Source organism: Palaemon carinicauda, chromosome 2, assembly GCF_036898095.1.
Source record: "Palaemon carinicauda isolate YSFRI2023 chromosome 2, ASM3689809v2, whole genome shotgun sequence".
Taxonomy (NCBI): Eukaryota; Metazoa; Arthropoda; class Malacostraca; order Decapoda; family Palaemonidae; genus Palaemon; species Palaemon carinicauda.
In genome coordinates, this window is record NC_090726.1 from 199,984,760 (window position 1) to 199,997,315 (window position 12,556).

At 37.8% G+C, this 12,556-nt stretch overlaps 1 long non-coding RNA gene across 1 annotated transcript in view; it reads right to left on the minus strand.

Moving 5' to 3' along the window:
* Positions 1 to 6,069: 6,069 nt before the first annotated feature.
* Positions 6,070 to 12,556, minus strand: part of LOC137622938 (uncharacterized) — a 39,387-nt gene continuing 32,900 nt past the window's right edge. The window contains exons 3-4 of the long non-coding RNA XR_011040526.1: positions 9,331 to 9,421; positions 6,070 to 6,199 (exon numbers count right to left, since the gene is read on the minus strand). This is a non-coding gene — a long non-coding RNA (uncharacterized lncRNA). The remainder of the gene's footprint in view (positions 6,200 to 9,330; positions 9,422 to 12,556) is intronic.

Consider the following 12,556-nt stretch of genomic DNA (forward strand, 5'->3'; position numbering starts at 1 on the left):
CTGTAGCTTTTCTACAGTTTGAAAAGTTAGTTTAATTTACACAAAACAAATGCATTGCCCTTAGCTTTTGAGTGTCACTAAATGCCATCCCTTCATCTCTGCAGTAGGATTAAATATAGGCAATGCCCATTGGGTGCAGGTAACTTGCAATGTGCCCGAGAAAGTTTTCTGTTACGCGTCTAAAGATTGCATGGTTGTATTTAAGGATCTTCTAGTAATTTGAATTTAGTTTATTACATTGATCTTCTAGTAATTTGAATTTAGTTTATTGCGTTGATAGACAGCATTCTCTATTTAGCATTCTCTATTTTACTGTTGTCTACTGTTTAGCCAGATGTGAAAAGGTTATTTCTCCTTAATATTTTTTGTAGTTCTATTAAAATTAGTTAGTTACTTAATGAACTCCATAAGATAGTATTGACGATTATGAAGTTAGTCACTGTTGATATAGACTATTACTTAGAAATTGAAAGTATTTTAGAACCATGAATTCTATACAACCATGAATTCTATACCCCAAAAACTGTGAAATGTACTAGCTACCAGGTAATGTGATTTTATCCATCCTCAGAACGTAAAACAATTTATGTAAATTATTATACTTTGTGGTCTTGTTTCGTGTTGACGAGATTCTTTGTTTCAGATTGAAATTGGATGGGAAGTTTTTCAATTTACCAAGGCAAAAATTGTGTAATTATGGGACTACAGTATTTTATTCCACTGATGAATATTGTTGGCCACCTACTGTACCCTTCTTTAAACTTGGTATGTATGTTTCTAATTATAGTTAATTAATTTCTTTGAAACTTCATTCTTTAGGTCCAGTATTAGGTGAAGATAATTCATGATATGAAAGGAAAAATAGACTATTTAATAAAGAACAAATATTTATTTTAATTGAAAAAATATATATTTTACATAATTTTGAGAATTTATTTTCTTAAACTGCTCTCTGACTTCCAGCTCTCAACAACTTCTGCTGATCCAACGAGAACTCTTTGCTGCGGCTTCTCAAACCCTTGGGATTTCCAGTCTGCAGCTCTTCAACGCTTGTGCATGAAGTACCTCAAAATATCCTGCCGCAATGCTTACATTGATTCAGATCATCTCTGAAAAGACTGCCTCAAAATATCCTGCCGCAATGCTTACATTGATTCAAATCATCTCTGAAAAGACTGCACTTGCTCTGACACCACCGCCTTTCTGCTGCAGCACGACTCATTGGGTTTGGGACAGTTCTCTCTGCTCAGTGACTCGTTGAGATCTTGTGTTGCAGATCAATTCTGATGAAAATGATCTCGCGCTTATGTTCTAAATTGCAGTTTGGCACTCTTGGTCCTCTACTTACTCTTGCAGTAGCTCTTTGAGATTGCTCAATTTTCTGCAGCTCTTAGTCCTTAAGATTGCTGTATCTTGGAGATGTCAACATCATCGTCGGCGTCTGCAGCTCTACTAAATGGTAAAATCATCAGCTGCAACTTGAATAAGTCCTTGAGTTCATGCCAGCAATCATTCTCCAAGACATCAACACCTGCTGCAGCTTACCTTCTTCAGGATTTTTGGGCAGCAACAAGTTTTGAGATCTCAAAATTACCCACTGCAAAATAATCTGCTGCAGCTCCTTGTTAGTCAATGTTGTCTGCTGCAGCTTTCTTGTCCTTTAGATGTCTCCAGCTGCCGCTCTTCAATATTCCAACAACACCGGTTCTTAAGATCTCCAGCAGTGCTCTTTGAGACTTTAACATCATGTTAAAGTTATTAAAGAAGTCAATGTTGTCTGCTGCAGCTTTTCCTGTCCTCGAGATCTTCAGCTGCTGCACTTTGAGACATTAAAATTTGTTGCAAGTTTAGAAGAGCAGAAAAAATTGGTCAAAATCATCTGACGCAACTTGCAGCTAAGATCACTTAGCTGCACTTAGGGACATCACAATTGTCAATGCAATGCAGCTTTTAAACCGCAACAGCGTCCAGGTCTTTGCTGCAGCTTGTGCATTCCTTGAGATCTCTGGCTGTGGCTTTTGAGACAGTTCTTGAAATCTCTGGCAGCTGTTCTTTAAGACATAAACATCTGTTTCAGCTTTTCCAGGCTTTCAAATGCTGCAGCCTTCAGCTCTTCAAGACTTCAGAAATCAGTTGCTGTTGAAAGTCTTTTGTACAGCAGCTTGTCCATTCCTAGAGTCCTAGAGATCTCCGGCTGTTGTTTTTTGGGACTAACATTAGTTGCAGCTATCAGCCCTTGATATCAACATCCATCCTCAAGGTCTCCCAGCTGCTGCTCATTGGGATCAACATTATCTATCTGCTTCAGCTTTTCCAGTCTTGGAGATTCTGAAGCCTTCAGCTCTTCAAGACTTCAGAATTAATCTGTTGGAACATGAAGACATCAAAATAATTTTCTGCAGCTGTTGAAGGTCTCTTAATTGCTCGCTTCAGTCATTGCAGATCATGGAGATCATAACATCTGGATGTTGGAGACCTCAAAGACTTCCAACTTAAATGCAATGCTGCAGCTCTACCTCTCCTTGAGTTTGCCACTCTTCGTGACTTGATGTGCTGCCGCTCGTTTAGAGAGCTCTTTGAAGACAAAAATATCGTCTGATGTAGTTTTTCCAGTTGATATCTCGGCTGTTGCACTTTGTCAAACGTTAGCTGCACTTTTTAGATCTTCAATATCATTACTGCAGCTCTTCCAGTCTTTGAGATCTCCAGCAGCTGCTTTTCTAGATTGCTCTATCTTTGCATTTTTAAGAATGACATTAGTCTTCGATACATCAACATCACCTGCTGCAGGTCTTGAAGTCGACAACATCTGCAGCTCTAGCTCTTCTGTGCCAGATTTTAAAAATCATCACTATTTCAGTGGAGTCCTTAAGATATCTGGCTACCACTATTCAAGATTGCTCGCTCTATCTTTCAAGACATCATCTTCATATGCTGGAGCTTCTTACATGTTCAAAATACTGCTGCAGCATTCAGCTCTCTTAGGAGGTTAAAATAAATCATTGCTGCTGTGCTTCATGATGTCACAATTATTACTGTTGCCCTTTGAGCCATCAACATTTGCTGCAGCTGGTCTTGGAGACAATTTTAAATGCTGCAGCTATTCAAAACATCTAAATTTCTTGCTGCAGTTCATCCATTCCTTGAGATCCCCAGCGGCCACTTTTCATGACTTCAACATTATTGTGCTGCAGCTCTTCGTGACTTCATCATCATTATGCTGCAGCTCTTCGTGACTTCAACATCACTTGCTGCGAGTTGAACCTCTTCCACTCATCTAGATCTCTAGTTGCAGCTGTTCGGGACTTCAACATTATCGTGCTGCAGCTTTTCGTAACTTCAACATCATTGTGCTGCAGCTCTTCGTGTGAGTGACTTTAAAATCATCATTGTGCTGCATCTCTTTGTAACCATGTGCTGCAGCTCTTCATGACTTCAACATCATTGTACTGCAGCTCTTCGTAACTTTGTGGTGCAGCTCTTCGTGACTTTAACATCACTTGCTGCGAGTTGAACCTCTTCCACTCTTCTAGATCTCTAATTGCCACTCTTCGTGACTTCAAAATCATTGTGCTCTTTGTAACTTCAACATCATCATTGTGCTGCAGCTCTTTGTGACTTCAACATCGTTGTGCTGCGATGTGGAACTATGTGGAACTCTTCCACTCTTCTTGATCTCTAATTGCCACTCTTCGTAACTTCAACATCATTTTGCTTGCAGCTCTTTGTGACCATGTGCAGCAGCTCTTCATGACTTCAACATCATTGTGCTGTAAGTTGAACTACTTCCACTCTTCTAGATCTCTAATTGCCACTCTTCGCGACTTCAAAATCATTGTGCTGCAGCTCTTCGTAACTTCAACATCATTGTGCTGCAGCTCTTAGTGACTTCAACATCATCATTGTGCTGCAGCTCTTTGTGATTTCAACATCATTGTGCTGCAGCTCTTAGTGACTTCAACATCATCATTGTGCTGCAGGTCTTCGCGACTTCAACATCATCATTGTGCTGCAGCTCTTCGTGACTTCAACATCATCTTTGTGCTGCAGCTCTTCGCGACTTCAACATCATCTTTGTGCTGCAGCTCTTCGCGACTTCAACATCATCATTGTGCTGCAGCTCTTCGCGACTTCAACATCATCATTGTGCTGCAGCTCTTCGCGACTTCAACATCATCATTGTGCTGCAGCTCTTCGAGACTTCAACATCATCATTGTGCTGCAGCTCTTCGCGACTTCAACATCATCATTGTGCTGCAGCTCTTCGCGACTTCAACATCATCATTGTGCTGCAGCTCTTCGCGACTTCAACATCATCATTGTGCTGCAGCTCTTCGTGACTTCAACATCATCATTGTGCTGCAGCTCTTCGTGACTTCAACATCATCTTTGTGCTGCAGCTCTTCGTGACTTCAACATCATCATTGTGCTGCAGCTCTTCGCGACTTCAACATCATCATTGTGCTTGCAGCTCTTCGCGACTTCAACATCATCATTGTGCTTGCAGCTCTTCGCGACTTCAACATCATCATTGTGCATCATTGTGCTGCAGCTCTTCGTGACTTCAACATCATCTTTGTGCTGCAGCTCTTCGTGACTTCAACATCATCATTGTGCTGCAGCTCTTCGCGACTTCAACATCATCATTGTGCTGCAGCTCTTCGCGACTTCAACATCATCTTTGTGCTGCAGCTCTTCGTGACTTCATCATCATCATTGTGCTGCAGCTCTTCGCGACTTCAACATCATCATTGTGCTGCAGCTCTTCGTGACTTCAACATCATCATTGTGCTGCAGCTCTTCGCGACTTAAACATCATCATTGTGCTGCAGCTCTTCGCGACTTCAACATCATCATTGTGCTGCAGCTCTTCGTGACTTCAACATCATCATTGTGCTGCAGCTCTTCGTGACTTCAACATCATCTTTGTGCTGCAGCTCTTCGCGACTTCAACATCATCTTTGTGCTGCAGCTCTTCGCGACTTCAACATCATCATTGTGCTGCAGCTCTTCGTGACTTCAACATCATCTTTGTGCTTGCAGCTCTTCGCGACTTCAACATCATCATTGTGCATCATTGTGCTGCAGCTCTTCGCGACTTCAACATCATCTTTGTGCTGCAGCTCTTCGTGACTTCAACATTGTGCTGCAGCTCTTCGTGACTTCAACATTGTGCTGCAGCTCTTCGTGACTTCAACATCATCATTGTGCTGCAGCTCTTCGTGACTTCAACATCATCATTGTGCTGCAGCTCTTCGTGACTTCAACATCATCATTGTGCTGCAGCTCTTCGTGACTTCAACATCATCATTGTGCTGCAGCTCTTCGCGACTTCAACATCATCTTTGTGCTGCAGCTCTTCGCGACTTCAACATCATCTTTGTGCTGCAGCTCTTCGCGACTTCAACATCATCTTTGTGCTGCAGCTCTTCGCGACTTCAACATCATCATTGTGCTGCAGCTCTTCGCGACTTCAACATCATCTTTGTGCTGCAGCTCTTCGCGACTTCAACATCATCTTTGTGCTGCAGCTCTTCGCGACTTCAACATCATCATTGTGCTGCAGCTCTTCGTGACTTCATCATCATCATTGTGCTGCAGCTCTTCGTGACTTCATCATCATCATTGTGCTTGCAGCTCTTCGTGACTTCAACATCATCATTGTGCTGCAGCTCTTCGTGACTTCAACATCATCATTGTGCTGCAGCTCTTCGTGACTTCAACATCATCATTGTGCTGCAGCTTTTCGTGATCTCGACATCATTATGCTTGCAGCTCTTTGTGACTTCAACATCGTGCTGCAGCTCTTCGTGATCTCGACATCATTGTGCTGCAGCTCTTCGTGACTTCAACATCACTTGCTGTGAGTTGAATCTCTTCCACTCTTCTAGATCTCTAGTTGCCACTCTTCGTGACTTTAACATCAAGTGCTGCACCTCTTCGTGAGTTCAACATCATGTGCTGCAGCTCTCCAAGACATTAATGTCATCTGCTATAGCTCTTGTAGATGTTACATCATCTGGTGGAGCAATTAAGACTTCAAGTTCATCTCCTGTACCTCTTAATTTTTGCATCTCTTCAAGTGCCAAGACTTGCCCATCTCCTAAGATTTCCTGCTGCATGGCTTCAAGCAGGGCTAGTCATCGTGCTGTAGTAAGGATTGAAACCTCATAGGGATGGCCATTCTACAGCAAGTTACCTGGAATTTTTCAAATAATTAGTTTCTTTGTAGCTATTTTTTGAATTTCCTTGTATCTATTTTTTTAATGAGTACTTTCATTTAGAATTATGGTCAAAATTATATGCAGCTGTTAAATTATTATATGAATATTTTATTTTTCTTAATAAATTTGTTTTCAAGAAATATTGAGTATTTTTTTAAATAAAAGAAAACTAGAATTTAATGATATGGGATAGCCCCACTTGTCTCACTCATCTGGTTCACAATTATTATACAGTATATAGAAAATTGAAAAATTTCAATCCCAATTGTTTTACAGTATTACAAAAAATAGTTACTTTCTATAAAATAGGGATTTACTGGTAAATTGAAATTCCCAATTTAATTTCTGATTGCTATTGATTAAAAAATTTCTAATACTAATATCACATGGTCATACAATATTTAGAATGATTTTGTTGGTAATTATCCATTTTCTATTGGGCATTGAACAGCCTTTAAGGTACATAATTTCTAACCCTAAAATAACTAAATCATATCAAATCTAAAGCTTTTAAGATTAGGAAACAATTGAATTATCTAAAAACAGAAGTGGTAAAATAAAAATCTAACTGGCTTATCTTATGCTGTACATTATTTGAATGCTACATTTTAAGAGTAAGAAAACAAATAATTACCACTGCTCGGAACGTAAATGTCTCAAACAAATTAAAACCTTCAAACCCTGAAGATGTCACTGAAAAATAGAAATTAAGTATTCGGCTAATTTTCAAAATCATACCTTGACCAGTAAGGTTCTCACAAAAGCATAAAGTTTAAAACTATTTCCCCAGAATAAGAGTTACATAGTTGGCTAACTTGGGGTGATGTCAAGTTGAGGGAAACCATAAAGAAACTGTCATCCTTAGACATCCTGAGAGTGTCATACTATTAAAAGACAACGGAGAGACTATACAGTAACTGCAGGGTGCCGAATTAAAACTTATTTGGATGGCTCGCCCTCTCTTCCACAAATAAACTAATGCTTTCATCTCATTTATTCCAATGGCTAATGTGTTCTGTTTCGAACAAGACAAGTAGTAAGACCTATCTGGGATTGCTATTGGTAATTACCCTGGGTCACATTATTAATATTAATACTAGCTGAGCTACAACCCCAGTTGCAAAAGCAAGATGCTAAAAGCCCAAAGACTACAAAAGGAAAAAATAACCCAGTGAGTTAAGGAAATAATGAACAATTAAAATAAAAATATAAAAAAGAGACATGTCAGCCTGTTCAACATAAAAACATTTGCTACAAGTTTGAACTTTTGAAGTTCTACCGATTCAACTACCCGATTAGGAAGATCATTCCACAACTTGGTCACAGCTGGAACAAATTAGAATACCATAGTATTGAGCTTCATGATGGAGACGGCCTGGCTATTAGAATTAACTGCAGGCCTAGTATTATGAACAGGATAGAAATGTTTGGGAAGATATAAAAGTAAAGGATGATCAAAATTAGGAAAAATCTTATGCAACATACCTAACAGGATTAAGAAATTTAATAGACCAATAAATTAAGACGAGAATCAACAGTGGAAGACCAGACAGGAGAAAAGAATTTTTTCTCCAAGGAAATGGCAAACTTCCTTAGATTTGTCCTTTGAATTTATAATTCAATAGTGTAACTAAACTACCTTCAGGCAGCTTCAGAAGAATAGGAAAAAACAGCAGACTTCGAATTGACACTCCAAAAGTGATTTAAAATCATTTTCTAACTTCCACTATCTCTTATGTTGGTTAAAATTACAAGACTACGTAAAGAAAATTCAATGAAATATATTTTAAACAACCCATTATAAAATCATTCTCTAACCTCCACAACCTCTTATATTGATAATAAATACATGACTTTGTAAAAGAAAATTCAGTAAAAAATATTTTAAACCACCCATTATCATCACAAGTACTAAATGCACAAAATTTACTTTAAAGCCCAATTTACCAGGTTACTGATGTAACCAAAATTTTCAGTTTAATCATGAAAATACTAATTAAAACCACTGTAACTTTCAGAAAAAGATTCAGTAAGAATTCCCTACATGAAAGTTATAAAAAATTCCAAATTTTTGACACCGTCTATTTTTCAGAAAGATGCGTTTAAAACCAAAAGTTTCTTATTAATTTGAACGAGCATGAGCTATAATATAGGACTCTGGAGAATGAAGGGTTCAGAAGTGCCAGTACCAAAACAAGTACCTGTGAAAGGAGAACCTTCAGAAGAGCCAGTACCAAAACAAGTAGCCTACCTGTGAAAGGAGAACCTTCAGAAGAGCCAGTACCAAAACAAGTACCCGTGAAAGGAGAACCTTCAGAAGAGCCAGTACCAAAACAAGTACCTGTGAAAGGAGAACCTTCAGAAGAGCCAGTACCAAAACAAGTACCTGTGAAAGGAGAACCTTCAGAAGAGCCAGTACCAAAACAAGTACCTGTGAAAGGAGAACCTTCAGAAGAGCCAGTACCAAAACAAGTACCTGTGAAAGGAGAACCTTCAGAAGAGCCAGTACCAATACAAGTACCTGTGAAAGGAGAACCTTCAGAAGAGCCAGTACCAAAACAAGTACCTGTGAAAGGAGAACGTTCAGAAGAGCCAGTACCAAAACAAGTACCTGTGAAAGGAGGACCTTCAAAACCTAAAGGGCAATCTACTTGCTTCATGCAGTTGTGGTATCCTAGTGGGTATTTCTCTAGCATAAACTATCCCAACTTGCATTCCGAGGGTAGGGAATTCGAGCTCCTTCACCTATACAGTCTGACAGTTAATCTTTTGTCCACAACCTTACCACCCTTGTGAGCTAGAGATTGAGGTTTTGGGAGTCTACCTGATCAGTTATCACTATTCATGGTCTAGTCTTCTCTGCTCCTTGCATTGGTGGAGAGGAACATTGTTACAGATTATATGTATATTTGGTCAGTAAAGAGGACAAGGTGCGACAAGTACAACGATCTATTACTCCCTTAAGCCACTCACGAGTGATCTTTAAACCCTTCTATCTTTCTTGTAACAAAAGAGTATAAAAGTTTTATCAATAAACAAGCTATCTAAAAATAAGTATAAAATGGAAAACCAAAATTAAACTTCAGTTTAAACTTGTGCTACTTACCATAGTGAGACTGGATATAATCATGCATGAACTCTTGGCTCCTGGCACTGGAATATATGTAGACAGACCATTCAATTTCTTCATTCATGTCCTGCAATGATTAGACTGTTTAGTAACTAAATCATTTAACTTCTTAGATTTGAGTTTTTTTTAATATCTGAAAATAAAACCATCTTGTATTGCAACATACTAGACATTCTTTCCATATTCATCCCTCTCCCCTACATTCAGAATATTATAGAAATGCTAATTCTGAATTCACTGACAGGATATTAAGCTCCAACTTTTTATTTTAGTGAAATCTCTCTCCCTAGAATTTGAATGAATTTTGAAAATTTCTTCAATTTGCACGGAGTAACATAGTAATTTGACTTCAATAGTCCCCTTGTATATAACCAAGTTTAATTTTAGTCTCTTGGCCCTTTTACCATTACCAATGATGTATTGATAAGAATTTTACTGAACAATTAACATGTACAAAATTTTCTGTTACTGACAACCCAAACTATATTGTATGTACAGATTGGCTGAAGATCATAACAATGGGGGAAAACGTAATATAACCAACGAACTGTATCCCTTATTCCATTTCTATTTTCCACTTTCTCATTACCGTACCTTGACAGCCAATAAATAAACACCTTAGATAATATTCATTAGCTATATATGGCCAAAATAATGAACACATGCATCTAACATTAGGAGGAAAGCTGGTGAAAAATTTGAAACAAACTAAAATGACAGTTATTTGAAAAGTATGTGCTTTCATCTTACCAAATGAACTGCAATTTGAAGAAAAACTACTCCACAACGCACTAAAATTTTTTTAAATATTGTTCTGCTTTCCCTTGTCACTAGACCAGGTTCTCAGCTAAAGAAAAGTAGTGTCCATTTTAAAATCCCATGTTGTTGGATAGTAAAAAATAAAATCTTATAAAAAGAACAAAAGAATAATAATAGTAACTTCTGTTTAACTGTCCCAATATGTAGTCCGTTGATCAGAGTACAGTATTATTATTATTATTATTATTATTATTATTATTATTTACTTACTAAGCCACAACCCTAGTTTGAAAAGCAGGATGCTATCAGCCAAGGGGAAGGGGCTCCAACAGGGAAAATAACCCAGTGAGAAAAGAAAACAAGGAAAAATAAAATATCTTAAGAACAGTAACATTAAAATATTTCCTATATAGACTATAAAAACTTTAAAAAATCAAGAGGAAGAGAAATAAGATAGAATAGTGTGCCCGAGTGTACCCTCAAGCAACAGAACTCTGACCCAAGACAGTGAAAGACCATAGTACAGAGGCTATGGCACTACCAAAGACTATTATTATTATTATTATTATTATTATTATTATTATTATTATTATTATTATTATTATTATTACTAGCCAAGCTACAATCCTAGTTGGAATAGCAAGATGCTATAATCCCAAGGGCTCCAACAGGGAAAAATAGCGCAGTGAGGAAAGGAAATAAGGAAAAAAATAATGAGAATAAATTAACAATATATCATTCTAAAAACAGTAACAGCGTCAAAACAGATATGCCCTATGTAAACTATTAACAACGTCAAAAACAGATATGTCTTATATAAACTATTAACAACGTCAAAAACAGATATGTTTCATATAAACTATAAAAAGACTCATGTCAGCCTAGTCAACATAAAAACATTTGCTCCTACTTTGAACTTTTGAAGTTCTACTGATTCAACTACCCGATTAGGAAGATCATTCCACAACTTGGTAACAGCTGGAATAAAACTTCTAGAATACTGTGTAGTATTGAGCCTCATGATGGAAAAGGCCTGGCTATTAGAATTAACTGCCTGCCTAGTATTACGAACAGGATAGAATTGTCCAGGGAGATCTGAATGTAAAGGATGGTCAGAGTTATGAAAAATCTTATGCAACATGCATAATGAACTAATTGAACGACGGTGCCAAAGATTAATATCTAGATCAGGAATAAGAAATTTAATAGACCTTAAGTTTCTGTCCAACAAATTAAGATGAGAATCAGCAGCTGAACACCAGACAGGAGAACAATACTCAAAACAGGGTACAATGAAAGAATTAACACACTTCTTCAAAATAGATTGATCACCGAAAATTTTGTAAGACTTTCTCTATAAGCCAATTTTTTGTGCAATTGAAGAAGACACAGACCTAATGTGTTTCTCAAAAGTAAATTTGCTGTCTTGAATCACACCTAAAATTTTAAGAGAGTCATACAAATTTAAAGAAACATTATCAATACCGAGATCTGGATGTTGAGGAGCCACCGTCCTTTACCTACTTACAATCATACTTTGAGTTTTGTAAGGATTCAACTTCATACCCCATAATTTGCACCATGCACTAATTTTAGCTAAATCTCTATCAAGGGATTCACCAACCCCAGATCTACATTCAGGGGATCGAATTGATGCAAATAGAGTAGCATCATCTGCATATGCAACAAGCTTGTTTTCTAGGCCAAACCACATGTCGTGTGTATCTAGTATGAAAAGTAATGGGCCAAGAACACTACCCTGTGGAACACCGGATATCACATTCCTATACTCACTATGGTGCCCATCAACAACTACTCTTTGAGATCTATTACTTAAAAAATCAATAATAATGCTAAGAAACGACCCACCCACTCCCAACTGTTTGAGTTTGAAAACAAGGGCCTTATGATTAACACGGTCAAAGGCAGCACTAAAATCAAGGCCAATCATACGAATTTCCCGACAATAATCAAGGGATTTCTGTACAGCATCGGAGATTGTAAGAAAGGCATCACATGCTCCAAGGCCTTTACGAAAACCAAATTGCAAACTAGGAGGTAGATGATTACCTTCAGCAAACCTATTAAGACGTTTTGCCAGAAGACGTTCAAAAACTAGATAATATGGGAGTTATGGAAATTGGGCGGTAATCAGTGGGATTTGAGCTACCACAAACACATTTACATAGAGGAGTAACATTACCAATTCTCCAACTAGTGCTAAAAGCTCCTCTTCTTGCTAACTTCCGCAAAATAACAACTTTGGAGCTAAGAGATCTGCTGTCTTTATAAAAAAACAAAGGAAAAATACCATTTGGGTCTACACCTCCATAAGCATCAAGGTCCATCAACAGAGCTTTAATCTCACGAGATCGAAAAGCTAAACTAGTTAGTTTAGCCTCAGGAAAACAGGAATGAGGAAGTTAAAGTTTTTCATTACTCT